Source organism: Anolis carolinensis, chromosome 5 (genome assembly GCF_035594765.1).
Source record: "Anolis carolinensis isolate JA03-04 chromosome 5, rAnoCar3.1.pri, whole genome shotgun sequence".
NCBI classification, from domain to species: Eukaryota; Metazoa; Chordata; class Lepidosauria; order Squamata; family Dactyloidae; genus Anolis; species Anolis carolinensis.
In genome coordinates, this window is record NC_085845.1 from 165,876,096 (window position 1) to 165,903,672 (window position 27,577).

Sequence of the window (27,577 nt, forward strand, 5' to 3'; positions counted from 1 at the left end):
CCAACAAAATTATCAAGAATTAAATTTATACACAAATAACAATGGTCTAATCAAATGCCATGCTAGCAGACATCTATTTCATGGCAGGTCTAAATCACTAAATCCTACATAATAATTATTAATTCCTCTTATTTTTCAAGCAAACTTGAATTCAAAACTGCCATAACGTAACATTGTACAGTGTAATCTTAAGTATGTTTACTCAGTTTTGCCAAGCTCAATGGAGCTTACTCCCTAGTGTGTTTATGATTACAGACTTTGTGATCTTAATTCACTAGCGTAACTACTTGCTACCTAAGAATGCTCTGTCTTTAGTTAAGTGGCTCTTACTGCAAATACACAATCAGTTCATCTAAGCAAGCATGCGAGATGAAAATGGGCCAAGTGTATCTGTGCTGTAAACTGCCTTAGTAAAGTATGATTTTATGACTGCGTTCTTTGTAGCTAATCTGAAACTGCATTGGACTCTTGATTTACAAAGGAATCATAAAACATTTTCTACAACCTGATACAGGCAAAATATCACAAACCCACATTCTCACCGCACTACTTTGATTGTGCAAATACCCTGTAGCAAAATGAACCTGGATTTTAGCAAATGAACTATTAATTTTGCAGACTAAATTAAATGAACTAAATTTGCAGACTGTAAATCATTACAGAATTATTCTGTACCCAGATTAACATGCTACTTGTACCTTCTAGACAAAGCATGTTACTGAATTGAAGAAAGAATATATCTGCTTATTATCCAGAGCATTTGCAGCCTGAATTACAGCAACAGGGAAGTACATCCAATACATTGTAGTATTTATTTATTTATTTATTTATTTATGTCTTGCCTTTTATCCAAGATTGGGACCCAAAACAACAATGTAAGACAATATAAGTCACTTGAGTCAAAATCTTATAATGTTTGTTTGTAGTTTCAGAACCTCAAGAGGAATAGTGGTGCTGTATCTATGTAGAACTATCCCTGAAAACAATTCACAAATTGTGGGCTATGCAGAACGCTACAGGCTTCCTACTAATATATTGGCAGATGATAACATAATGAAGTGACTTTGTGCCAACTGCACTAGCTGCCAGTGAGCTTCCAGGGCTAATTTGAGGTACTTCTTCCTACTTTCAAAGTTTGTCATGACCTTGGACTGCCATATTTTAGAGGGCACCTATTTTCATTTGAACTCACTTAACTTTTAAGACTGAAAGAAAAAGCAGACCTCTTTGTGTGATGAGGTTTTTTAAAAAGGGATTTGGGTGGCCCATCTGTTCTGGAAAAGCCTTTAGTTAGATGAAATGTTTTCAACTTTGCTACATTTGCTGTTTTAAGGTGGGAAGGTTTCATTCTATTTCTGCCACTGAAAGAATCCCTGTAGCCCTAGTTAAATCCGAAAGGAGAACAAACTAACACATTACCATTTCTCATTTGCACTTCCAAGCTGGAGAGGATGGAAGAGGTTTCTTATGGATGAGTAGTCACCAAAACCAACCATAGGCAATAGGCAAACTCTGGGGCAGGATGACGGTTCTCTTTTTCTCTTGCTCCAATTTTTTAAATAAAGAATCAATCACATCACAGGTCAAAAGGGATATAAGATTAAGTGTTATAATGAAACTGGTAGAGAAAAAATAATATTGTATAATAACAAATACAACTAATTAAACTTGTATAACAACATAATAATATTGTAAAATAACAAATACAATAAATACAAATTCAAAATTTTGATTTTAAAAACATCTAAACCGAGACCTCCCATTTTTGAGTTGGGAGAGTCGATCATTTTATTACTTCCACTTTTGTTTCTAACTTTCCTGGTTAATGGATCCGGGCAAATCCTCTCTTGTTGTTTTTATATTTTGCTATATTGTACTGTTCTGGGCATGGCCCCATGTAAGCCGCCCCGAGTCCCCGTTGGGGAGATGGTGGCGGGGTATAAATAAAGTTTTATTATTATTATTATTATTATTATTATTATTATTGTTCCTATTTAGTTCTCAGTCAATAATCATGAAGCTCTGCAGCTATGCTTGGACTGCTCCTCTCTTTAACCCTAACCAAAATATGCAATGTTGAGTCTTTTTTTTTGAATGAAAATATCTGGAAAGCTGCATAATTCAATGTCTTCTCAGGGGTCACTTGGTCCTCAGTTCTAGGTGCTCCTTCCAGTCTAGTATTCCAATATGCTACTCCTAATCGGCTGTTGGGAATTGTGAGAGTTGAAGTCCAAAACACCTGGAGGGCTGAATTTTGCCCATGTCTGCTATGTACTGTATTTACCAGAGTATACTACACTTTCGAATATAATGTGCACCTCAATTTTGAACATGGATTTGCCCTTGAATGTAATAGGCCCAATAAACGGGCACAGCATGTCAGGAAGGTAGCCAGCATGAATGAGACCATTTGGGAAGTCATGTCCAACTGGCCTCATTCACAAGATCCTTAAAATGAAGGGGAGGTTTTGAAAGCTTATGAATGAGGTCAGTTGAGAACCACAAAGGACTCTTTCCCTGGGCACCATGGAGCCACGAGGCTGCCGTCATTACCAGGAACAAGCTCTTTCAATCACCTTCCTCCCTGTTTGGCCTCCGGGGTTCTGGATTCCTTCAGGCCCTTTAACTCGTGTGGGTTTAAATGCGTGATTCTAATGAACACCTCAATTTTGGCAATGTAATTTAGCCAAAAAAGTCAGCATTAGACCCGAGTAAATATGGTAATTAACACAGTCTTCAATTAAATCTAACACATCATTCTTAAAACATTATATCTGCCATGGAAGAAGGAGGGAAAAGATTAAAATGTAAAGAATGAGAGAGAGAGATGAACAGAATTACATCAATACTTTAACAAAAAGATGAGTAATCTCCTTTTGTATTGAATTTAAATTTATGTAATTTTAAATTGTAGATATATTAGTAATCAGAAGGACTAGATAAAGCTTTCTTTCCTTTTAAACTAGGTATAGTTACACACATAAAATAAAATCTATAGTATTTTTTGGTATAAACAGGAAAATAAGTTTAAAATATTTTTCTACGTGATATTGCATTCTAATTTTTAACCACACCAGTGATGGAGATTAGACAAGTAGTAGGATGTGTTGGAAGAAAAGTACAAAAATATCAAGGGGACACAAATTCGACAAACTCAATGTCTCTTAAGATATCTTGAGATGATATTAGTGGAATCTCTCTCTCTCTCTCTCTCCCCCCCCCCCCCCGACACACACACAAACACACACACACAGAATCCACTACATTTTAAATCTGAGGTTGCTCACAGCTGAAATGCCAACCATTCATAATTTAATTAACCTGACAACAGAAGTCTCTCCTTTTTACCTGCTCTAAATTAGTATTCCTCACCAACAGATATACAAGTTTGATTCATGTCCACCCTCTTTAGTGAACAGTCTCCCCTCTTGTTATGTGGCTTTTAGTTATTTCCAATGTATTGGGACCCCTAATGTGAACCTAGAATGGGATTTTCTTAGAAAGATGTGTTTAGCCTTGCTTTCCATTAAGGCTGAGAATGAGTAGTTTGCTCAAGGTCATCTAGTGGGTTTCAACGTTCAAATGGGGATTCCAACCCTTGTTACCAGAATCCTACACTCAAACCACCACATCATGGTGGCTGACTAAATACTTGTTAACATTTGAAATTCCCTGTCCTGAATCAAAGCATTGGTTAACAGCTTTCATTTTCTAATTTTGTATTGTATTCATGTCAGTAGTTATAATGCTTGATAGCAATATTTCAAAGCAGGACTAGGCAGCTTTTGTTTTGTGGGTCTCACTCTTTTGGGAGAGAATACAACTGTCAGGGGCTGCAGGTCATTTGTGGGTAGAGGTGAAGCCAGCTTTGGGTGATGCTAAAGCACTGTAGCATTTATTTCATTTCAATTATATTTTCTTATTATATTACAATTATCAATGACAGAGTCACCTTAAGGTCACAATAGGCCAGAAATGACTTCAAGACAAATAACAACAAATTAATCTAATTCCAATAGCTAGTGCCAACAATAACCCTAATGAATCAATGTGAGTTACAGATAGTATGTTTACTTCAATTCGGTAATAGATTAGGTGGGTTTGTCTTAGCAACCTTACTTAGAAAACAAATACATAGACTGAGAAAAAAAGGATGCCAATCAGAAAGGGAATACAAACCGAACTGCAATGCTAAGATTCACTGTTTGTTATATAAGGTCAAAGACAGATTTCTTGAAGAAGAAAAAAGTAGCAAATACAGACTTTCCAAAAACAAAGTTGTTATGTAGTAAGAAAAAAGACAAGGAGCACTGGGGAAAGGGTTGGTTTACAAACAGATGAGAATGTCATGTCTCAGGAAAAAATAGATAAATAAGTTATTCCACAATAAATGCCTCTTCTGGAAGAACCTCTCCCTCCTTCTAGATTTCTCAGGAATCTGCAACTGGAAAAATTTCTCAATGATCATTTTATCTACTGTCTTTCTAATATATCTAAACATCCAAAGGAAAAGAAACTTTTTTCCTCTTAAAGATCAATTATCATTTGGAGTTAATGATACTGTATTTGTAAACAAGGATATTAGAAGGGAATTCTTAATATTGTCAAACTAATACGCTTTAGATTAAGATAAATGTCAAGTTTTAGGTGTTTAGGTTTCAGGTATTTAGCTGTTAACCTGATGGGCATAAATCCTCTTTTATGAAAACACAGGAAGAGCTGTGCTAGATCAAATCAAGTCTCTGCACTCCAGCATTTTGGTCCTGAAACATCCAATCAGATGCCTATGGGAAGGCAACCTTTGACACATCAAAACAATAGTGCTGTACTATCTATCATCTGTGAATTATTTGAATTCTTTTCAAGGCCAAGTTCCAGTTCATCACTACATTCTGTAGAAGCAGATAACATGATGTGATAATGTACAGAATGAAGAACCACTTCCTTTTATTTGTCCTGAATCTCCTACCACTCAGACTGATTAAATTACCAGAATTCTAATATGAGAAAGAAAAAGTTTGTCTATTTCCCCCATACTACATATAATGTTATGCACCTTTGTCATTCATCTTCATGCCTCCTTTTCACTTGTATTTTGGAGCTAAAAACACACACATCTTTAACTTCACAGATTGCTCCAGTTCACTTATCACACTGGTAATATTTTTCTTTTGTTTTCAACTGTGTAATATCTATCTTGAACTATGCTAAAAAATCTGTAGTCGATATTATGGCTAAAATGTAAAGATTTATCTAAAGATATTTTGATATTTACCATTTTTATTTTTATTCTTATCCTTTTCTGAATTATCCCCAGAATTAGTCCCTGGTCTGATGAGTTACATATTTGTTGCTATTTTCATTGAGCTAGCCAACACATCTGCAAAATCTCTTTTGTTGGCTAATACTATCAGCTGAGACCCTCATGAACATACGTATATATAAATTTAGTATGGTTTGCTAGTTATGTTTATTTAAACTGAATTTCTTTTGTCATTTTACTGCCCATTTTTCGACTTGGTACCTATACTGTGGCACCCTTCATTGTCTCTTTCGTTTGAGCCATACTTGGCCAGCTTCCTGCTTACCTTCAACTTCAGATAATTTATGAGCAAATTAAGAAGAAGCAGTTCCAGAATAAAATCTTTAAAAACTCCAAAGTTTACTTATTTTCATTTCTTGCACTAGCTTGTATTGAACCAGTTATCTCTTCAAGAGAGGAACTCTCCACCTATTCAATTACTTCAAATTTTCTGGTTACTTTTGCTTTTACTTCTGTGTAACAAAATGTGCTTTCTTGGGATATTGGTAGTGTTATTGTATTAATGCACCTATTAAGAGTCACAGCTGCCGGTATATACCTTAAACCTAGATACATGAAACCTGGCATTCATGCTAACAAAACATGTGAGTATCCATTTCAAGGATGTTTTAATATTTTGAAAAATAAGAACTAAAGGGAAAAACAATATAAATTACAGAGTGAATTATATCTTAAAAGTGTCTTTTGAAACTTCTGTAATCCCTGAGAAAGTGTATTCTCGAGTCTTATCCAATGTCTGCAAAGTTGGCTCAGGAGTAAGTAATGTGGAATTCAGTCAAAAGCTATTTGAAAGCCCCCTCCCCCCTCCCCAAGTCTGTCAGGTCTTCTGGTTGACATTCTCAAAGAACACACATTTTATATTGTTGTAGAAGACACTGATAACTTCAAACTATAGTGGTTCAATCCCATTTTTGGCATAATTTATTCATCTGAGGTTTGCTATTATTTTCTCTGAGGCTTAAAAAGAATATGACTTGAGCAAGGTTATCCCAGGAGTTCATGGATAAGAGGGGAATTTGGACCCTGACCTCCTAGATGTATTCAAACCACTCCGAGCCGCTCCGAGCCCTAGGGGAGTGGCAGCATATAAGTTTGAAAAATAAATAAATAAATAAATAAATTACACCACACTGGTTTCTAGCAAAAGCCACACTCATTCTTTGTCAGCAAAACTTTATCTTCCACATGACTGATAATTTTGTACTCAATAAAATAAATTTAGGGTGGACACCCATGGAAATATGATTTCTTTAGTTTGTCAATTAAATCTGTTCCCAGCAATATTGTTCTTATCTCCACATTCTCTTCTTGAAATTAGCCGCTCTGAGTCCCTCAGTGAGGGAGAGAAGGTGGGATACAAAACAAAATAAATAAATAAATAAATGACCAAATTAGGCATCTATTCCTTTTTTTAAAAAAAATAATTCATTCCATTTTCCTGACATCTCCTTTAGTACTCTGTTAACGCTCTTGCCATCTAACGGATCAACAATTTTTAAGATGGTCTCTTATTCTCAATGCCTTCAAGGACTTTCGTTTATTTATTTTGGTCTTCATGCTATTCACAATATATTCCTCATAATCCCACTTTTTGCATTTGCAGAAATTTGAGTTACTTTTTTCCCTCTTTTTTTTGGCAATATTTCTTGTTTTAGTGCCTTTTTTCTTCTAATTGACTGATAGATTGTACTCACTACTTTACCCCAACCCTGGCCCTATAATCTGCTTTTTTGCACAAACCCATGCCTAGCCCTTTCTAATTCTGGTTATCCTCACCATATTCTTCATTACAGGTTCTTGAGGTTTGTTTTGATACACTTTAATGATGTTTTATACCCTGCTGTTTTAATTGTTTAATTAGACTGCTTTATGTTACTATGTCTTAACTGCATTTTAGTTGGTAATCTTGTTGTATGCTTTGGACTTGGTCCCGCATGTAAGCCACCTCAAGTCCCTTCAGGGAAATGGTGGTGGGGTATAAATTAAAGTTATTATTATTATTAAGGGCACATCCAGACAGCACTTAAAATGTGTGCCCTTCCGCGTTTTTCCCTGGGGTATCCAAGCGATGACTCAGGTAAAAACAAATTCATTCAGGACAAAGCTTTATCCCGAAGTAATTTGACAGCTGGAAAAACCCGCGTCTTTCCAGCTGCAGGCACTGTGTGGATTGGGACCAAGGATCACGTCGTGAAGCTTCCGATGCCCATCCACACAGCTGTCTCAGGTTTCTTGGCTTCCTGGAGCCCAAGAAACCCAAGACAGGCCCCAACCCCTCCCAAAACGCTCCAGAAAAGCCTTTAAAAAAGAAAAATAACTTATCCGGCCGCCATTACCATGTTGCCAGAGCTCTCCTGGCACATAGAAATGATGAACCAATCATTCCTGGCCCTCCCTTCTTCTGGTGTGTTATTTCTACACACCAGGAGAGCTCTGACAGCATGGTAATGGCAGCCGGCTAAGTTATTTTCTTTTTTGGAGGTTTTTCCAGGGAGTTTTGTTTTGTGTCTGGATGTCCTGTTGGGGGGAGTTGTTAAGACTTCAACCTGGGCCCAATCGGGTTTAAGAAATCCGATTGCACCCAGGTTAAAGCCCTTTGTGGGACCACCCTAAGCTTCCTCTACAATACTCATTAATATTCTAATACAGTGCGCCCTTGGTATGTGCTGGGGCTTGCTACAGGACCCCATGGATACTAACATCCCTGTATGCTCAAGTACAATTATACATAGTGGCATAAAAATGGCATCTCTTACATAAAATGATAAAAATCAATGTTTGCTTTTGTCATTAGAACCCTTTTCTGCCATCTGAGATCTGTCATCAGAGCAAACATGTGGCAAAACTGTTCTACTGACCAAGATCTGCTGATAGAAGAACCAAATAAAAGAGAAAGAGAGGCAGGAAAGGAAGGAACCCACTGTACATATTCATAGCAGCAGGATAAAGTCAGATCAAGGCAATAGCATTCCTAAGGCATTTCTAACAGTCTGAGTTGGATTTGGATTCAATTTATCTTCAGCTGGCCCACTGGCCATGCCCATTTCATCTATACAATATAGTACCCAGAGGCAGTGCAATATCCAACAATGGCAATTCCATTCACTTCTGTGGATGCCATGCTGACAATGTATTATTATTATGATTATAGTATGCCCACGTATTACAAATTATGCCAGTTATAGAATTAAAAGCATTTAATTAAAAGCAAAAACCAGTAACATCAAACTACTAAAAGCCATTGTAGTTAGCCCTCTAAGAAGTTGCTAGAATAGAATACTTTTATTCTCTTATGATAGGCGGCAGGGGAAGAGCTACCACCTTCCTACAAGGGAGTTTCAGAGACTGGGGCAGAACAACCCCTTTACGTTTTTAATGTCATTCATTATTTTCCTCCTTTTTATTTTCCATTAAGTTACCCCTGCAACTATTTAGCAGTAACATTTCAAAATCTCACTGTATAACTCAATTTTATACTTAAAAAATATTGGTCTTTGATGTCTTCTACATTCATACATTCATACACATACAATGGAATAACCAATGTAATAGCTAAAAGCTCTTCTTGTGACTCAGCTGGCCTTTTTAAATAGCAGAAGTACATGCCCTTTTATACCAATCAAAATGAGTCAGAAATTTCATTTGCATTAATTATTCCAGGACTCTCATTCAACAACTTTATGCAGCCTATCGTTATCTGAGAAAGAAACAAAACTTAACAATATACATGTGACTAGTTAAACACAATCTGGCAGGCCACCAATCTGTGCTCATTACAAACTGTGCCATAATCACCAAATATCACCAGCTAACATAACTAAGTTTCCATTTTATAGTTCATTGTTGAAGGCTTTCATGGTTTTCTGTGAGTTTTCCGGACTGTATGGCCATGTTCCGTACAGCCTGGAAAACTCACAGCAACACAATTTCAATAGAAAGGAGGAAACCATGAAAATGAACAAATCTCGCTACCAGTTTTAGGAAATTCTAAAATCAAGACAGTAAATAAAGAACAACACACAAAAAACTGGGGAATTCCAGGCATGAAAGAAACAGGACCAGCTAACATCTCCCAACAAAGGATTCCCCCAGGCAGGAAGCAGCCAGGCTTTGAAGCCTGAAAGCCATTCAGTGCTCATTAAGGTTGCCAATTCACAGAATCACAGAATCATACAGAAGAGACCTTGTGGACAATCCTGTCCGACCCCCTGTCAAGAAACAGGAAAATTGCATTCAAAGCACCTCCGACAGATAGCCATCCAGCCTCTGTTTAAAAGCCTCCAAAGAAAGAGCCTCCACTACACTTTGAGGAAGAGAGTTCCACTGCTGGACAGCTCTCACAGTTAGAAAGTTCTTCCTAATGTTCAGGTGGAATCTCCTTTCCCGTTATTTGAAGCCATTGTTCCGCGTCCTGGTCTCCAGGGCAACAGAAAACAAGCTTGTTCCCTCCTCCCTATGACTTCTCCTCACATATTGATATGTGGCTATCATGTCTCCCCTCAGCCTTCTCTTCTGCAGGCTAAACATGCCCAGCTCTTTCAGCCGCTCCTCATAGGGCTTGTTCTTCAGATCCTTGATCATTTTAGTCACCCTCCTCTGGACACATTCCAGCTGGTCAACATCTCCCTTCAATTGCGGTGCCAGAACTGGACACAGTAATCCAGGTGTGGTCTGGCCAAGGCAGAATAGAGGGGTAGCATGACTTCCCTGGATCTACAGTATACTCCTAATTATGCAGGCAAAAATCCGATTGGCTTTTTTAGCCACCGCATGACATTGTTGGATCATGTTTAACTTGTCCATGAGGACTCCAAGATCTTTTTCACATGTACTGCTGTCAAGCCAGCCATCCCCCATTCTGTATCTGTGCATTTCATTTTTTCTGCCTAAGTGGAGTATCTTGCATTTGTCCCTGTTGAACTTCATTTTGTTAGTTTTGGCCCATCTCTCTAATCTGTTAAGATCGTTTTGAATTCTGCTCCTGTCTTCTGGAGTATTGGCTATCCCTAAATTGATAATCATGCCTTCTAAGCCTTCATCTAAATGAGTGGTTCCCAACCTTTGTTTGACCAGGGCCCACTTTGACCAGGGACCACTCTTCAACGTTAGTACCAAAAGGGTTACGAATAAGTTTTTGGTCAACTTTAGATTCCGTTTGGTTATTTGGGTTGCTAATTCAGAAAATTGCATTGGATAGACCACATCAGCTCTAGTTTCTGATACAGAACAGATGCTATCCAGTAGTCACCATCTGCTCGCCCACAGAAAACCATATTTAATAATCTAGAGCTGATGTGATCTATCCAATGTGATAGTGAGCTCTGCAGAAAGGAGCGGTGATAAAATTAATAAATAATATAAACAAATAAAGAGAAAGGAGGTTCACAGACCAGATTTTCATTCTCATAGCCCACAGGTTGAGAACCACTGATCTAAATAATTAATAAAGATGTTGAACAGAACATTACCTGCTTTGAAATGGAATATATGGCAGTGTAAACTCAATCCAGTTTAAAGCAGATATTGTGGGATTTTCTGCCTTGATATTCTGGGTTATATGGCTGTCTGAAAGGGCCCTAAGTTTCTATTTTATAGTTTCATTTTAAAAAATTGTGTAGCCATCAGAACTGAACTTTTTACAGCATAGTATTAATGACAGGATCAAGGTCTTAAAGTCTTATTTGCTTTTCAAATGATCCTTGAGCTTAATTTAAAAATTGAGAAAGTGAAACCTACTGGGTGGTGAAAAGGTTTCCTCCTGGTTATTGTATTGCACTCCTTCAAGCAGTTTGGTCAATAATGACAAATAACAGAAGATTCAACACACGGGGTTGCTCTGAGTTTTCCTGGGCTGTATGGCCATGTTCCAGATGCATTCTCTCCTAACGTTTCTCCAGCATCTATGGCTAAGGATTCCCCCCAGGCAGGAAACAGCCAGGCTTTGAACAACATTCAGAAAACGGGGGAATTCCAGATAAGAACTTCTGCCAACTTAGCAGTTCGAAAACATGTAAACGTGAGTAGATCAATAGGTGGGTAACGGCGCTCCATGCAGTCGTGCCGGCCACATGACCCTGGAGGTGCCTACGGACAACGCCGGCTCTTCGGCTTAGAAATGAAGATGAGCACCAAGCCCTAGAGTTGGACACGACTGGACTTAATGTCAGGGACTTAATGCGCCCCTCGGTGCATCTGGTCGGTAATGTTACCGACCAGATAAGACACAATCAGGGCCAGCTAACACCTCCCAACAAAGGATTCCCTCAGGCAAGAGGCAGCCAGAGTTTGCAACTGCAAGGGCATTGGTAATGGTAATTGCAACATACACACTTGCCTCAGGCAGACAAAGAATTCTTTCTCCCAAGATGAACATCCCACTGGCCTAGTTTCCAGCAGACCTCACAACCTCTGAGGAGGCTTGCCTGCCATAGATGTGGGCGAAACGTCAGGAGAGAATGCTTCCATGGCCATATTCATAACGGGAAACTCAAAGCCTGCCACCCAGAGAAAGAAATACTGTACATCCCCAGGAGGCAATTGGTTGCCATGCTATTTTAAATCTCCCCACTGCACTTGGAGTCAACTCTTGGATCAGGCCTGCCTGAAAGCAGCGCCGCATGCGATGGTGATAGTATTGCGGGTACGGCGAGGCCTGCGGGTTCTGACTGAGGAGGGAGGCGCGGACGGGACGGGACGGCGCGGCTGCTTGTGTTGTCTGCCTCGGCTCGGCGTCTTCGGAAGCGGCGGCTCAAAGGGGGCGCCTTCCTCTCCTGCCTCGCGCCCGGGAGAGCCGTTAACGGCTCTCCCGGGCGCGAGGCAGGAGAGGAAGGCGCCCCCTTTGAGCCGCCGCTTCCGAAGACACCGCCGGCCTCTCCAGTCTCCCCCGCACCCGCCTCAAGCCCCTCACCTAGCATCGTCGTCGTCGTCCTCTGTGTCAAGCGGGGGCTGCGAGGCGAGGAGGAAGAGCAGGAGGAGGGTATTTATATTCCGCAGCGCGCCTCCCGCCCCTCGGTGCATCTTTCCTCCTTCTCCCCGCCTTTGAGGCGATGAAGGGATGGATGGCGGCGGCGACGACGCCGCAGAAGCGATACCGGGCCGAGCTGCCTCTCTCTCTATTTCTCTCACCCTCCCTCTCTCCCTCGTCCCGCCACTCCCAGCCTGTCTCCTTGCTTCCTTCCCTCACTCACTCACCAGGCTTCCCCGCGCGGAGGGTCCAGGCACACGCCGCGCTGCCGATCGACCGCTGCGCTTCCCTCCCTCCCTCCCTTCTTGCGCATCCCCTGTTACTATGGATATCCTCCCTGTGTCTCCTCCGCGCCCGCCTCCACAGGCACAAGGGGAGGGGAAGGGCTGCTGCTCTCCCTCCCTCGCTGGCCCCGCCCCTCCGCTGCTCCCCTCCTCCCACATTTCCCGCCAAAATCCTTTCCCGCCCTGGCCCTCCTGCTCCCCTCAGGCCTTCCTTCACAGCATTGAGTGAGCAGTCTGTTCTGCGTTGGTTCAAGCCCCCTCAGTAGCAACAGCAGCAGCACAGGCGCCATTTACAAGCGCTAGAAGGAGAGGCACGTGTGTGCTTGCTGATCACACACAGCCATGTGCTGTCGAAGGCTTTCATGGCTGGAATCACAGGGTTGCTGTGATTTTCCCCAGCTGTATGGCCCTGCTCCAGAAGCATTATTTCCTGACGTTTCGCCTGCAAATCACTGAATTGCTGTGATTTTTCTGGACCGTATGGCCATGTTCCAGAAGCATTCTTTCCTGAAGTTTCGCCTGCAAATCACGGAATCGCTGTGATTTTTCTGGACCGTATGGCCATGTTCCAGAAGCATTCTTTCCTGACGTTTCGCCCGCAAATCACTGAATTGCTGTGATTTTTCTGGACCGTATGGCCATGTTTAAAACACAACAAACATGTACCAACCCTATAAACATATAACGTTAGCCTATAACATTAGGCATCCTCAGAGGTTGTGAGATAAGTGGGGTTTATATGTCTGTCAGATGTTCAGGGTGGGAGAAAGTCTTTATGAGGCAGGTGTGAATGTTTCAATTGGCCACCTTGATTGGCATTAGCAGGAGTCTACCTTATACCATGCAGCTGTGGACAAGTCTACATAGGGACCACCAAATACGAATCAAAGAACATGAAAGGCACTGCAGACTAATTCAACCAGAGAAGTCAGCCATAGCAGAGCATCTGATGAACCAACCTGGACACAGCATATTATTTGGGAACACAGAAATGCTGGACCACTCCGACAGCCACCATGTCAGACTACACAGAGAAGCCACTGAAATCCACAAGCATGTGGGCAATTCAACCAAAAGGAGGAAACCATGGAAATGAACAAAGTCTGGCTACCAGTATTAAAAAAAACCCTCTAAACTCAGGACAGTAAATAAAGAACACTCAAAAAACAGAGGAATTCCAGAACATGAATCAATCAGGGCCAGCTAACATCTCCCAACAGAGGATTCCCCCTGGCAGGAATCAGTCAGGCTTTCCCCTTCTTAAAAAGGGTTGTAGATTACAGACCAGTAGCGACAAAGGCAAAAGAGTAATCAAAGTCCACTCCAAGTTCAGGAGTACAGACATCACAATGTAAGGCAGACCGAAGTCAAAAACCAAAAGGCAATAAAAAGAGCTATTGAAGGCAGTAGAAAGATTCCTTAGCTCAGTGGTTCTCAACCTGTGAGCCCCCAGGTGTTTTGGCCTACAACTCCCAGAAATCCCAGATAGTTTACCAGCTGTTAGGAATGCCATATATGCGAATTTCACAGATGACCACTGGAAGAAACATGGTTACAGGTAAGCAACCATTACTTCCCCTGTTTTCCTATTACAGTAGAGTCTCACTTATCCAACATAAACAGGCCGGCAGAACGTTGGATAAGCGAAAATGTTGGATAATAAGGAGGAATTAAGGAAAACCCTATTAAATGTCAAATTATGTTATGATTTTACAAATTAAGCTCCAAAACATAATGTTTTACAACAAATTGACAGAAAAAGCAGTTCAATACATGGTAATGTTATGTAGCAATTACTGCATTTATGAATTTAACACCAAAACATCGCAATGTATTGAAAACATTGACTACAAAAACACTGACTACTAAAAGGCAGACTGCGTTGGATAATACAGAACGTTAGATAAGCGAAGGTTGGATAAGTGAGACCCTATTGTATTCACGTCAACCCTATGGTAGAAACTATCCTTATGATATGAGAATGGGGGAGGGGGAAAGACCACAAACAGGGATATTGTTTTCCTCCTTCAATGCTCCCCCCCATAAAATAGATTATCATTCTCTCTCTAGCGCCCCCTAGTGGTACCCACCCAGATAATGGAACAGTACTGTTTTGGGTATCAAGGACATCCCCCCCCCCTTACATACATATACACACACACCATTAGATGAGGGGCTGGGCTGTGGCGCAGGCTGGTGAGCAGCCTGGTGCAATAAATCACTCTGACCATGAGTTCGAGGCCAGCCCGTGGCGGGGTGAGCACCCGTCAATTAAAAATAAAAAATAGCCCCTGCTCAGTGCTGACCTAGCAACCCGAAAGATAGTTGCATCTATCAAGTAGGAAATAAGGTACCACTTATAAAGTGGGGAGGCAAATTTAACTAATTTACAACGTTGGAATGAGGAAGTGCCGTCACAGTGGATGATGAAGCAGCTGCTCCCCGTGGCCAGAATCGAACATCCCCTCAGGAGAAAGTTATATTGCCTCTGCATCTGTTTGTCTCTGTCTCAGTTCTATGTGTATATGGGCATTGAACGTTTACGCTATATGTATATAATGTGATCCGCCCTGAGAAGGGCGGAATATAAATACTATAAATAAATAAATAAATCTGCCTTTCTTTCTCTAGCAGCTCTGGTACAACAGTTTATGGGGGCTACAAAGGAGGACAAGGAGCTTTCAGTTGGAAAGACACATCAATCACCAGACACATCACCTCAGTTGCAGCAAAGATGTTCACCTACTGTAGCCCCTGCTACATTTGAAAACACTTGGAAGGCATCAAGATATTCAGATGCCAGTAGTGCCTGTCCTTCCGCAGGAGTCATTCATCAGCCACAACAGAGGGCACTTACTTGGCCCTGCTTGTGTAGCTGACAGCGAGGTCAAGAGGCATTGCTTGAGGAACTTCCTCTTTGCTTCTCCACCTCAATTGCTTCCTGCATCAGACCGATTCCACCCACCTGCCCAAGGGCAGCAGGACTGCCAAGGAAGGAAAGAAAACAAAAGTATCGCTCTCCTTTTTCAGTGCCCAAAGTAGTCGTTCTGCTATTCTCTTTTCTCACAACCGAGTCTGCAGTTTGATGTTTGGTTCCCGCCATGCTTGAAACTAAATCTGTAGAAATAAATGAGTCTTCATTTGGTCATGACAGATTTCAAGGTATGCCATCTGAGTATGAGAGCCAGTGCAGTATAATGGCTGGAATACTGAACCAGGATTCTGAAAGGCCCACATTTTCAATTCCCTACATAGAAACTTACTGGGTGACTTTGTGTAAGTCACATTCTGTCAGCTTCAGAGGAAGACAATTTTGTCAAGTAAACCTTGAAGTAGGTTTGCCTTCGAGTAGTTTCCATGTGTTGGAAACTACTTGAAGACACACAACAATCTGACTAAGTTGGGACCCAGGCAGGAGAAATACTGAAATAAATATTGGAAAAACTGATATGTAACGGGTTATTAACAATCTCCTGCTTTAATGATAATGATTTCTGATTAAGGAGACACAGTGGATACAGTCCCATTTCTACTTCTGCCTGGCTTTTGCCTTGATTTGGAACTATGTTCCTTTCTTGCTTCTCAGGACGGATAGAAGATTGGGAGAAAAATTGGGCAACACAACCATTCTAATTCCTCTACATTTATCAATCTTACACTGTTATAGAATCCCATAGATCACTGGTGCTATAACAGTGTGGTATGATAGGGGCCTTATAATACTGTAAACCATTGTATATTTCTGGAGTGCTTGTTGGATATGGGAATTGTGTGTGCTATCATATTTATTCACATCTGCTGTCAGTTTCAGCGAGTGGCGTTAAGGGACTCTTAATCTATACACAGCATTTATGCTATAGCAAGGATGGGAAATATGACTCCTAATATGGGCTGACTTCCAACAATATCTGGAGGAGGATATGTTTCCCACATCTCTATTGCGGTGTCCCTTGGGGTTCTGTTTTGCCACCCATGCTGTTTATCATCTACATGAAACTGTTAGGGAAAGTCCTCCAGAGGTATTATGTTCCGTCAGTCAGCAGATGCATCTGATTTATATCTTTCTTTCTTGTTTTTGTAAGATCAGGTGTACTGAAGAAGATCCTGAAGAGACTATCTAAGGTCAATAATGAATAAGATGAGGAAAAATAAGGTGATACTCAATTAAGATAAAATGAGGATATTGACTGGTGCGTTAAAAATATCCCAAAAACACATTGCAATTATATCTTTTATCGGGCTAACCAATAGGCGCAAAACATATTATGTAAACTTCCAGTCATCTACATCTAGATCTTAAGAAGAAATATAGGTAGTTTGGTGCTGCTACTCATGAAGACAAAAATGCTATTGCCTGGCTTTTATTGCCTTTGTCCTAAGTTCCTGTATGGCCAAGAAGGGGGTAGGACCTCTCTCTGGATAAACCCGTCCTAAAGATAGTTTGTGACTTCAGTACTCTCTCTTTTCATCTTTTAGCAACTTTGCTTTGTGAATACAACAGTAAGCTTCAAAATTGTTTGTAAAAATTTTGCACCTTTTATTTGTCTAATAAAGGTATCACTGCCATGTGCATTTGTGGTGTTGTATCTTGCTTCATGGCCATTAGGACTAACTGATTACATTTTGACTGTGGATGGTTCATTTGACAAGGGAAATTCTATTCCAGATAGAATAGTACCCCTCTCTTTCTGAACAGCTGGTTTATATTTAAGGTGTTGCCATGAGATCCAGTCCTAATTTTGAATATCCAGGTGACATCTGTGCAGGAGGGGTCTTACATAAGCCAAAATCTAGTGTGCCAGCTGTACCTCCTGAGCCAAGATAGCCTCGCTTACAGTTTTTCATGTCCTAAAATACACATGAGACTGTCTTCACAAAAGACTCCAAAATCTCAGCTTGATCACCAATGACTGTAGAAAACACCAATTGTAAAATATCTGCATGGACCTCCTGTGTGTTTCGGGATTACCTTCACATATATGGACCTGAATACTGTAGGACTCCTACTCTCATATACAGTGCCTTATTTATTAAAATATACATAAGATCGTCTTTAGGACACTTAAAAATATGGAGATATTCTCTGGAGAAAAGAGAAGAGCTGTTCACTGGTAGCACCCACACTACAAAAAAATCCTTGGCCAATGCATTTTTCTGTCCAGACAAGTAATGAAAAAGTTATTTTGTTGTAATGATGCCTTTAACTTCCAACAGTTTTTATTGTGTTTATTGTTTATTGTTATGTTATGATCAGGAACATATGCAGAAAAAGCAGGAACACTCATTTGCTGCCTGCAACTACATCTTTTCTTTCAGTCAAACAACTGTTGTATAAACCTTTGTTTTAACTTCTTTTTTATCATCTTCTTGTGTAATAAACTGTGTCTATTGTTAATGTATTTGCGCTGTTACTTTTGTAACATTGTGAGCCGCCCCGAGTCCCTACGGGGAGATTGTGGCAGGGTATAAGTAAAGTATTATTATTATTATTATTATTATTATTATTATTATTATTATTCTATATCAATGTTTAAATAAATCTTTGCACATCTAAAATTCAAGAATTAAACAGCTACAAGTGAGGATCCCACAGGATTATTTACTTCAGTACAGGCATTCCATTTAACACTAGCAAGATGTCTAATAAGGAAATCATAACAAGGAAGTTAATTGCCTGGAAATTTTGCTGGTATGGAAATGTAGGAATGGGCCAGTCCTGGTCTCTGCTTATTTGATCTTTTCTCTTAATGATTACTTTGTACACCAAAGGTAAACAAATTATAAAAACAGGATTCCATCTTCTTCCCACTCACTTAGTTAATTTTTACAATTTAAAATTTACCATGTTGGTTTATCTACCCCTTTCTTCAAGAACTGTAGTATTTATTCTATTAAAGACTCTGGCTCCACTGCAGAAATTATACTGTTTAGTTGGTAGTGCACCACTTGATATCTGCTGGGAAGTAGTAGCCAATAATGAAAGGACCAAGGCAGTGACATCTCCGGCCTATCCCCTATTCAGATATCAGCCAGCACGCCAAAGCCTTAAATCAAGAAATAGTTTTCTAAAATCTACAGAGATATTCACAGGAACATCTCAGCAAGTGAGAGTCTGAAAGTGGCAGGCTAAAACCCGGAACCTCAAGCCATGGTTGGTACCGAATGAGAGACTCTCCCCTGAGTGCACATTAGACTGGGCGTCTTGGAAGGCACTGAACAGACTGTGCTCTGGCACCATGAAATGCAGAGGCAACCTTAAGAAATGGGGCCACAAAGTGGAGTCCACAACATGTGAGTATGGAGAAGAGCAAATCCCAAATCACCTATTGCAATGCAGTCTGAGCCCTGCCACATGCACAATGGAGGACCTTCTTATAGCAACACCAGAGGTACTCCAAGTGGCCAGCTACTGGTCAAAGGACATTTAGTGTAATGCCAAGGTTTTAACTTTGTGTTTTTAAATACATTACAACTGTACCCTCAGTTCGCTTCCAATACCATAAAATAAATAAATCTTTATACTCTTTTCAACTTTTTCCTTGTTTTTTTTCTCATCTCAAATAAATTACTGGTCATATTCTTCTTCAATTATCAAAGTTATTAATTATGAACTCTTTGTTTCCCTTTTCTATTCCCCCCATTTCTTTTGTCTCCCAAGAAACTCGAAATACTAAATTCCAGACAACATTGCTCTGATTCTTTTCTCAGTTCTTCACTACTCCTCATTTAGAACTTTCTCCTTGTATGATCACTCTATTAGTCCCAGTTTATCTTCTTAAAGTTCATTGTTCTTACATTTATCTGTTTCTACATTTTCCCCATATATCCTCTGGTTCTTTCCAAGACTCATTCTCTATCTGCTCCCTTTTTGTGTTATAATGGTTTTGCGCTTTCTGGCTTCTCATTTAATCTTGTTTTTAGGTCTATTGTTCTTACTACATCTGCTGGAGGAGACTTCCTTTGTGACCCATGTAAAGATGTCATGATCATTGTGTTTTATTCATGATTGCTATGTTTAGGTTGACTGTTTAAGGTTATATATTTCAGCTATTCTTATACAGAAGCTGGGAGCCTCTAAGGCATGGCCAGGAAAAGGGGCGTGGCTTCACCTTGCTGGTGGAAGCCTTAGAATTCAAAATTTAGCAGTTGGAATTGGGCAGTTGGAGTTTGTCGGTTGAGCAGAGCAGTTGGTTCTGTTCAGTGAGAAAGGAGTGTGATCGAAAAAAAGAGATTGTGGGAGGAAGTTGAGCAGCTAGAGAGTTTTAGCGGAGAAGGGCTAAAATTAAAGTTGCTGAGCCTTTAGTAGGAATAACTAAAGAGCTGAGGCTATATCCCTAAGTCAAGGAGGGCTAGGGTTAACCAGTTAAACTCCCCAGTCCAAGTTTGATCGGGTACAGGTCAACTAAGTTCAAGAAGGACAGTATTCCTAACTGAAAGAAACAAGTAATATAAAGCTGATACCATACTAAGCTCAGTGAAACTATTGAGAAGTCTTGCAACACTTACTGTACAGAAGTAACATCGTTCACCTCAAGTTATAACATTCTTGCAACCATCAAGCTTTGTGCTATAAATAAACAAGTTACTGTTTCTTCAAATGTTGCTTATTATTTGAGCAAAGCATCTTTCAAAGGTGGTGGCAGCGACAACATTGAAAAGTAGGATACATAGAGGTAGAAGTTGAATCCTTCGCAATTTGGTGGCAGAGGTGGGATCCAAAAAGATTCCATCCCTGTCATCACATCAAGTCTTCACACCCATTAATTAGGGTGATAAACTGTGAGGACACAGGAGATGGGCTTATTTGTTATGGCACCCTAGTGATAAAAAAAATAGCAAAAACATGGCTGTTTACAAAAGCTTGGGAGGCATGATTAATTTCATCCAAATTTATGCACAACATTTAAATAGCTTAAAAAACTGTCCTAAATGTTTAATGACTTAAATTACGTTTAACCTTTAAATTATTGTTACTGTTATAAAGTGGTTTAAATTGTTCAGATTAATTTCACCGTAGGTTGTCCTGAGATCCTGGGTTATACAGAGGGATTTTAATTGAAAAGTATTAAATAAATCTTTAAAAGTAGTTCTTCCTTGGATCTAAATAAGCCTGGCAGTTTTGTCTTCTGCCCTCTCCTTATTACTGTATATATGAACACTGAGCTGAAGAACTTGGCCCACATTTTTTTGGTCTGGGAACTATTCAATACCAGATTTCAAATGGGACACAGGCCTGTGGTGACGGCCCATCATACTGTTGGATTTGGCTCACTGTGGCTAAGGATACATCTGCTTCAAGTTCCCTCATGCCAGTTATTCTGAATAACCTGAATAACCTTATGTCTCATTTGGGACAGAATGCCTAGATGGAAACAATGCTTATTCTTTGGAATAAATTATAGTAACCAATCGTGATGTGGTTTAATTCCAATACAATCATTCTACATTAATTTTTTAAAAGGATGTTAGGAAGCAGCTGAGGGCAAGACAGGAGAGGAATCCTTACCTACTACATATTTAATAGTAAGGCTACCTGTTCTTCTAAGATTTGTTGCTGTTGTCTGCCATCAATGTTGTTGGAGCCTAAGACAAACTTATCACAGGGCTTTCTTGACAAGATTTGTTCAAAGGTGGCTTGTTGCAGCCTTCTGTTGTGATTGAGATTTGCTCATGATTACCCAGTGGATTTTAGCCCTAGTCTGCCACAGTTTTAGATCAACATTCAAAGCATACCACATCTTTATTATGATTAAAGAATTTAGACGTTTACAACAACATCATTACTCCTGCTACTAATATTTGTACCCTAACGTTTGAAGAAGAAGAAGCTAGGACTCAAGGCATTTTATGAGGTAATTTAATGTAGAATATCCAGAACCTCAAACCTTTAGAACAAATTACTGATAATAAATAATTTTAAAAAAACTTACAATTATTGCCAAACCATCCTGGCAATGCTAAAATAGTCTTTCTTTAAACACAGATCCCCCATGAAGCTACAAACACTGTAACTCGGGCATGGACAAACTTGGGCCCTCTAGGTGTTTTGGACTTCAACTCTCACCATTCCTAACAACCGGTAGTCAGCAGTCTGCCCTCATAATATTGGATTCACATGTTTTCAAACAAAGGCATTATATGTTGCAGCAAATCCGAAATGACTGCAAGATCTTCTGAGACGCTCATGTTATTATGATATCATGCTGAACTACTTGCCATGATTTTTTTAACTATCTCAGAAAACAGGTGAGGTGCCAGAGAGCTGGAAAAGTTAAAGCACTGTTCCTCTCTTTACAAAGAGCAAAAAATAAGATCTAGGGACCTACAGGCCAGTCAGCCTGATCTCAATACCAGGAAAAAGAATATAATGGATTATAAAGGAGTTTGTTTGCAGGAATATGCATGATTGCAAAATAATCTTATATCCTTTTTGTTGAATCACTAACTTAATGGATAGTAGGAATGCTTTAGCTATTGTGTTGTCGAAGTCTTTCATGGCCAGAATCACTGGCTTTCAATAAAACAATTAAGAATTTCCCCCATTATTATTATTTTTGAAAACTGATCAAATGTGCAATATATGGAAACAAAATTGGATGGACCCATTACCAGTTAGAAAGCCATGTTTAAAGTGTCACCATTAATGGTTGTTCTTCAAACTGGAGGAAAGTGCAGTTTGTTCAGAGTGACGTGAGGCTCTTTCCTGAGAGGATAGATAAAAGAAGGCTGGAGAAACACAGGCTTTCAATATTGAGTTGCAATAGTGTATCTGCAGTAAACATTGTAGTAAAGGAGCATTCCTGGTCTCATAGGCATTCAGGCTCAGGGCTTTGACCAGGAATACACCCAAACATTGAGCCTGAGATTTCAAGGGGATTATAACCACACATTCAGCATTGACTGGATTCCTCTTCTACAATCTGCCTCACAACTAACCAGGAGCACCACTGACTGGCCCGGGCCGTGGTATATACACAAGGTTCTCTGAATAGGGATATCTAGCTTAAACGAAACCTTGTGAAGAACCCTACTCGGTTCTTGCTAAATTTTATTAAAACCTTCCTCATCATTTGTGAATTACACAGTACACACTGTTTTCAGATTCACCAATTCTTCTTGCTAAAGTTTAGATTAACCATGCAAACACCTCCATGGGTGAGCACTTCAAAATAACACCTTATGAAGACAGCTCCTGCAGCAAATCATTTGTGTAAAGTATCTCATCATGTGGTCTGGTGATTTCAAGCAGATAAATGAAGACTTTAATAAAATAGGTCGTCTGTTGACATGGTGAAAATTGCAGCAGTCACACAGAGCACTACCTCAAACAAGTCACACAGAAAGCTGCTGCCATATAGTTGCAAGCATCCAATTTCACTTTAGCTTGCATGCAGAAACTGACCTTTAATCATGGTCTTTTGCATTCTGTGTATGTTCAGTTCCATTTAATACCTATAAAGTACCTGCAATCTTCCAAATGATCCACAGATGTTAAAGGTTACAACTCCTTGGTTTGCAAGGTCAGATCTGAAACAGGAATAGGAAGGAAAGACAACTGCAAGCAGCAAAGCAGCTGCTCTTTCATGGATTGATGGTCTACCAAGTTGGTTCTTTCCTTGCCATGATAGCTAATAAAATGATTATAATGACAGATGTGATGCCTATGAAGTATATGCCCCAATTCCAATGTAATGGAACACTTGGACAACTGGGCAGTGTAATTGCTGATCTGCAAAAAAGTTTTAGTATGGTGTGAGCGTAAATCGAACCTAATAAGCCAGCTTCATAAAAATCCATGCAGATGCTTCATTTTAAGCATTTTGTTCTTTTGAGAGCACTCACAGCAGAATGGCTTAAACACTATATTTGTTAGTTTTATGAGTATTACAGTCACCAAATCAAACTTTTCCTATTTTCTTCTTTTGCATTGAGATTTTTGCAACCTTCCCCCACCCCCAAGCAAACTATAGATAATTTTGTTCACAAAGGATCCTGGTGAATCTGTATTAGAGATATGGCAACAAAAGCCTTAATAATGTCTTAACCGGTAAAAGAATCTGAAAACCAAAAAGTTAATATTTACTATTCATAAGATATTATTTAATAATTGTGCCATTATGTGACAAAATTACTTTCACATACTCTTTAAACCAAAGTGAGTAGTGTGAGATTTCATCCAATTGGAGCTACCTATGCATAATTGTTTTTTAGGGAAGGGATAAAAATCCTGCAATTAAGGGGCCACATGCAGCCTCTTTTTTGCAGCCTCCCTCAATAAATTTGGACCCTAAATTGATATTTCTACTCTCATAATTTTGCCTTCAACTGCTACCTCTGCTTCTCAAATGGCCAGTTTTGTGATCTGTTCTAGCACTTCCCTCTTATGGCCCCATATTCCCCACACTATCAATGATAGAGTTGCCTGCCTGAGCCTCTTGCAGGTCAATGGGAACAGAGAGTAGCTGCTGCCAACATCTTTAGCTTTCCGCATGAGTCTTGCCTCTGATGCCTGGATGCCTTGACTTGTTTCTCTCTGTGTCCTGGGCAAGACTGCTTGGTGCTGCCTCAGATGACATTATAATTGGCCATTAGTACTATAGTATCGATTATCCTAGTTCATTTGCTTCCTATAGTGAAGGCCTAGCATCTACCTAAATAAAGTTCCACACAATGTTGTACTTTTCCTGTGGTCATTTAGATTGCTTGCCTTCCATCTAATACCTAAGTAACAACATCAACAACTAGGGTCAATTGGGGTTTGATACCTAAAATATACATAGTTATTATGGGAATTAACAAGAAAGAAAACAGAAAAACAGAAAAAGATTCAACAAAATGAAAGGAAATTAAGAAAGACTCCATGAGAAAAACACCACCACAAGTCTTTCACAATCTGTTACTAACGGAAATGAAGATACACTGGAGGAGATTGACTATATACTTGACTGAGCTCACATAATCCTCATAAGCACTGTGATTGGAGATTTACGTTGAGATTTATGTCCCAGATTTATATACATTAGAACTGTCAAGTAAGAAAGCCCAGCTTCCTCCTTCCCCTTAGCATTACATCTTGCCAGTGTGCTATTCCTGTGGAAATAACATTTATAATTATTCATTCCCTAGTCAAAAACAAGTTTTTCCAGTAATTGGCAAACCCACTGGTGTAAAAATGGAACAGCAGGAATTATGTACAACATCTCAAAGCAGCGTGGATGAGTTATTCTGTGAGGAAAATGTATGTGTGTGTGCATAAAACCCTCTTTTATACAAAAAATGGGTTGGCATGTAAAAATACTGTTTTCTGCACAGAAAACCTGTTTTATGCACTGAAAAGGGGGAGGGCAGTTAGTTGGTAGAAATACCCACATGTTTGCTCCTCACAATTATTCTTTGACAACATTTCAGAAAGTTTGGATATGGGAAGAATACTGCAAGGGAAAATCTATTTTTTTCAACAATTGCAGAAAACTACCATAATTATTTGTCCCCACAAGTGAGGAAGAAATATTCTAGAATTTACATCTCCACCAGACACACATCAGCATACTTTTCCTCCTAACCTTGGACACCTTGAGCCCGTTCCAAAAGTCTGTGCTATTCTGCTCTAGAACTAAGTAGGAACAAACCAATATACCTTGCAGCTCATCCAAATCAGTATAAATTACCCAGAGTGCTTGCACATTCCCAATTAAAATATAAATACCAGGGGCTAACTAGAAAAGCTGGTAGAGATGAAGCTTCGTAGAGATGAAGCTTCAGAATATTGTAGGGATGAGGAAGTGTTGTTAGACAAATAGAAGTGTTCACAGTCCTACTACAGTAATATGATTAAGAACTGTATAGGATTTTTAAAAAATGATTCCTGCCCGTTCTCCTGGACAAATGAGAAAAGGAAAAAAACTGTATAAACAAATTGAGAGAGGTGGACTTATAATTAGATTGAACTAGATGGCATGACTAACAAAAGCAAGTTTGATTTGTGGGGAACTTAGTCCCAAAGAAGTCAACCCGTTACTCCTCTGAAGCAGCTGTTTGGGATTTCCTCCCAAGGCCCGCAGCAACTTCAGAGGAGAATTTCCTTTAGGGCTGAATTAGGGAACAGGTAAATCCCTGTTCTGCAAGTGTTGGGATCTTGATCATTATCAAACCATAACCTCCATCACTACACAGTTATAGCATTTTGCAATGTAAATTAATAATTATATTAAGTGGCTAGTTAAATACAGTGCCCCAAAGCGACACCATGAAAGTAAGAAAAAAACACCAACTATAGTGATAATACAATCATTCAGTTAGGAGACCTTGTCAATGAAAAATGCTCTGAGTAAACTCAGGGCAAACATTATCCTGCTTTCACTCTGAGACCTGGTAGCAGTGTCCTCCCTTCCATCCCTGCACCATTGATTTGCAGAATCAAACCTTATGGCAAAGCAAACACAGAGTGGCTTTGGCCATTCTTAAAACCCAGTGGCAAAATTGAGCTCTGCATATCATTCCTGATGCATGGAAACATCCTTGATCTCATGCAACATAATTCTCCCAAAGGGTATATTGGGACTTGTAGCACCAGTCCCGTTCCCAATGGGAAAAAAGATAGCATGCATAGTTCCCAGTGAAGAGAATGCCCCTATGGTTTGGGTACCAGTATGCCAGTCATTTTTCTAGAAGGAAAAGAGTTCTTGTTTGACTCTCCATGGAAACAGATGGAGGGAAATATGCTGCATGTGTAGCAATATCAACACCATCTTCAAAGGATCTACCATCTTTAAAGGATTCTGAAAGTAAGATTTCACACCCTCAAAGCTAGGGATGTATGGGTTGGATGACTCCACTTGGGAAAAAATATGAAGTAAGGGCATTCACTCATGCAGAGCATCCTTGCCAAAATCCTTGCTGTAACTAAATAAAACCAACTTGCATGTGTAAAACAAGTGTATGAGGCCATCCTCATTTAATAACACTTAATGTCAGTAATTAATGTCTGTATCTTGATTTCTTTATTTCTTTATTCTCTCCCCAAAGCAATATAGAAATTCAGTGGGAGAACCATGAAGAAATAAGAAGTGCCATGTTATGTGGCTTTAGTAGGGGAAACTGATATAAAGGAGAAACCAAGTTGTAGTGTATACAATAGATTTTATTCTACAAATTTGTAAAGACCAAGACTCAATCTTTCTCCTGCACAATTTTTATTTAATGTTTCCAGTTTCCAGTTCCAGGGAAAGCCCTCATTTTGGGACCTGTATTTAGTTCTAGCCATCATTTCGGCAAAGGCATTGGAAAACTAGAAAAACCTCAGAGGAGAGATACAAGAATTAAATATATATATATATATATATATATATCCAGAATTTACTAGACTAAACAAAGCCCGGAAGAGCATGAGCTGAACATTTGTGAATATTAAAAAAAAATCAGACGATGGGGAGTAATTGTTCATTCTAAAGCATACAGGAAAGATGCAATGGATTTAAAATACTAATTAGGTTATGGTTTAAGGTAAAAGATTTCTAATTATAAAATAAAGGCTTTAGCAATGGGATTATCTTCTGCCTTGGAGACTGGATAATTCTCTCCAAGTTATCAAATGAAGTTTTAACAGGCCATGGATGATTTATTACCAGCAAACTAGCTGTTTCTACTCCCAAGACAGAGTCCATATGATTCTGTAATGGTTTGGGCAGTATTTCTCAGTCTTTGAACTCTGGACCTTCTGTTTCCTTTGGAGAAATTTGAAGAGAACAAAAGAACAAAGATCACGCAGAAAGAAAGGGCCTTTCTGTCATTCTCTGGTAGTACCAAGAGGTCCATATTTATGTGAATACAGCTAGAAGCAGAGTTTGTTTGGCCCAAAGAGTGTTTTGAGAGGAGTGGATGTGTGTATAAGAAAATAAGACATGACATATGCAAATCTCTGATGAGGAAAAATCATTACAGAGGGAAAATGGGCAAGCGGGGGAGGGGGGAGCTGCTTTTGCTTCCAGCTTGACAATAGTAGTTTTC

At 39.6% G+C, this 27,577-nt stretch overlaps 1 protein-coding gene across 16 annotated transcripts in view; it reads right to left on the reverse strand.

Annotated features, from left to right (window-relative positions):
- The window catches only part of anks1b (ankyrin repeat and sterile alpha motif domain containing 1B), a 444,290-nt gene that overhangs the window by 86,516 nt on the left and 330,197 nt on the right, over positions 1–27,577 (reverse strand). The window contains exon 1 of one of the 16 annotated variants that reach the window (XM_062980969.1): positions 12,515–12,646. The exons of 14 other annotated variants lie outside the window; for them this stretch is intronic. The gene's annotated coding sequence lies outside the window, so the exon portion shown is untranslated. One more of the 16 variants, XM_062980970.1, reaches the window with a different exon arrangement.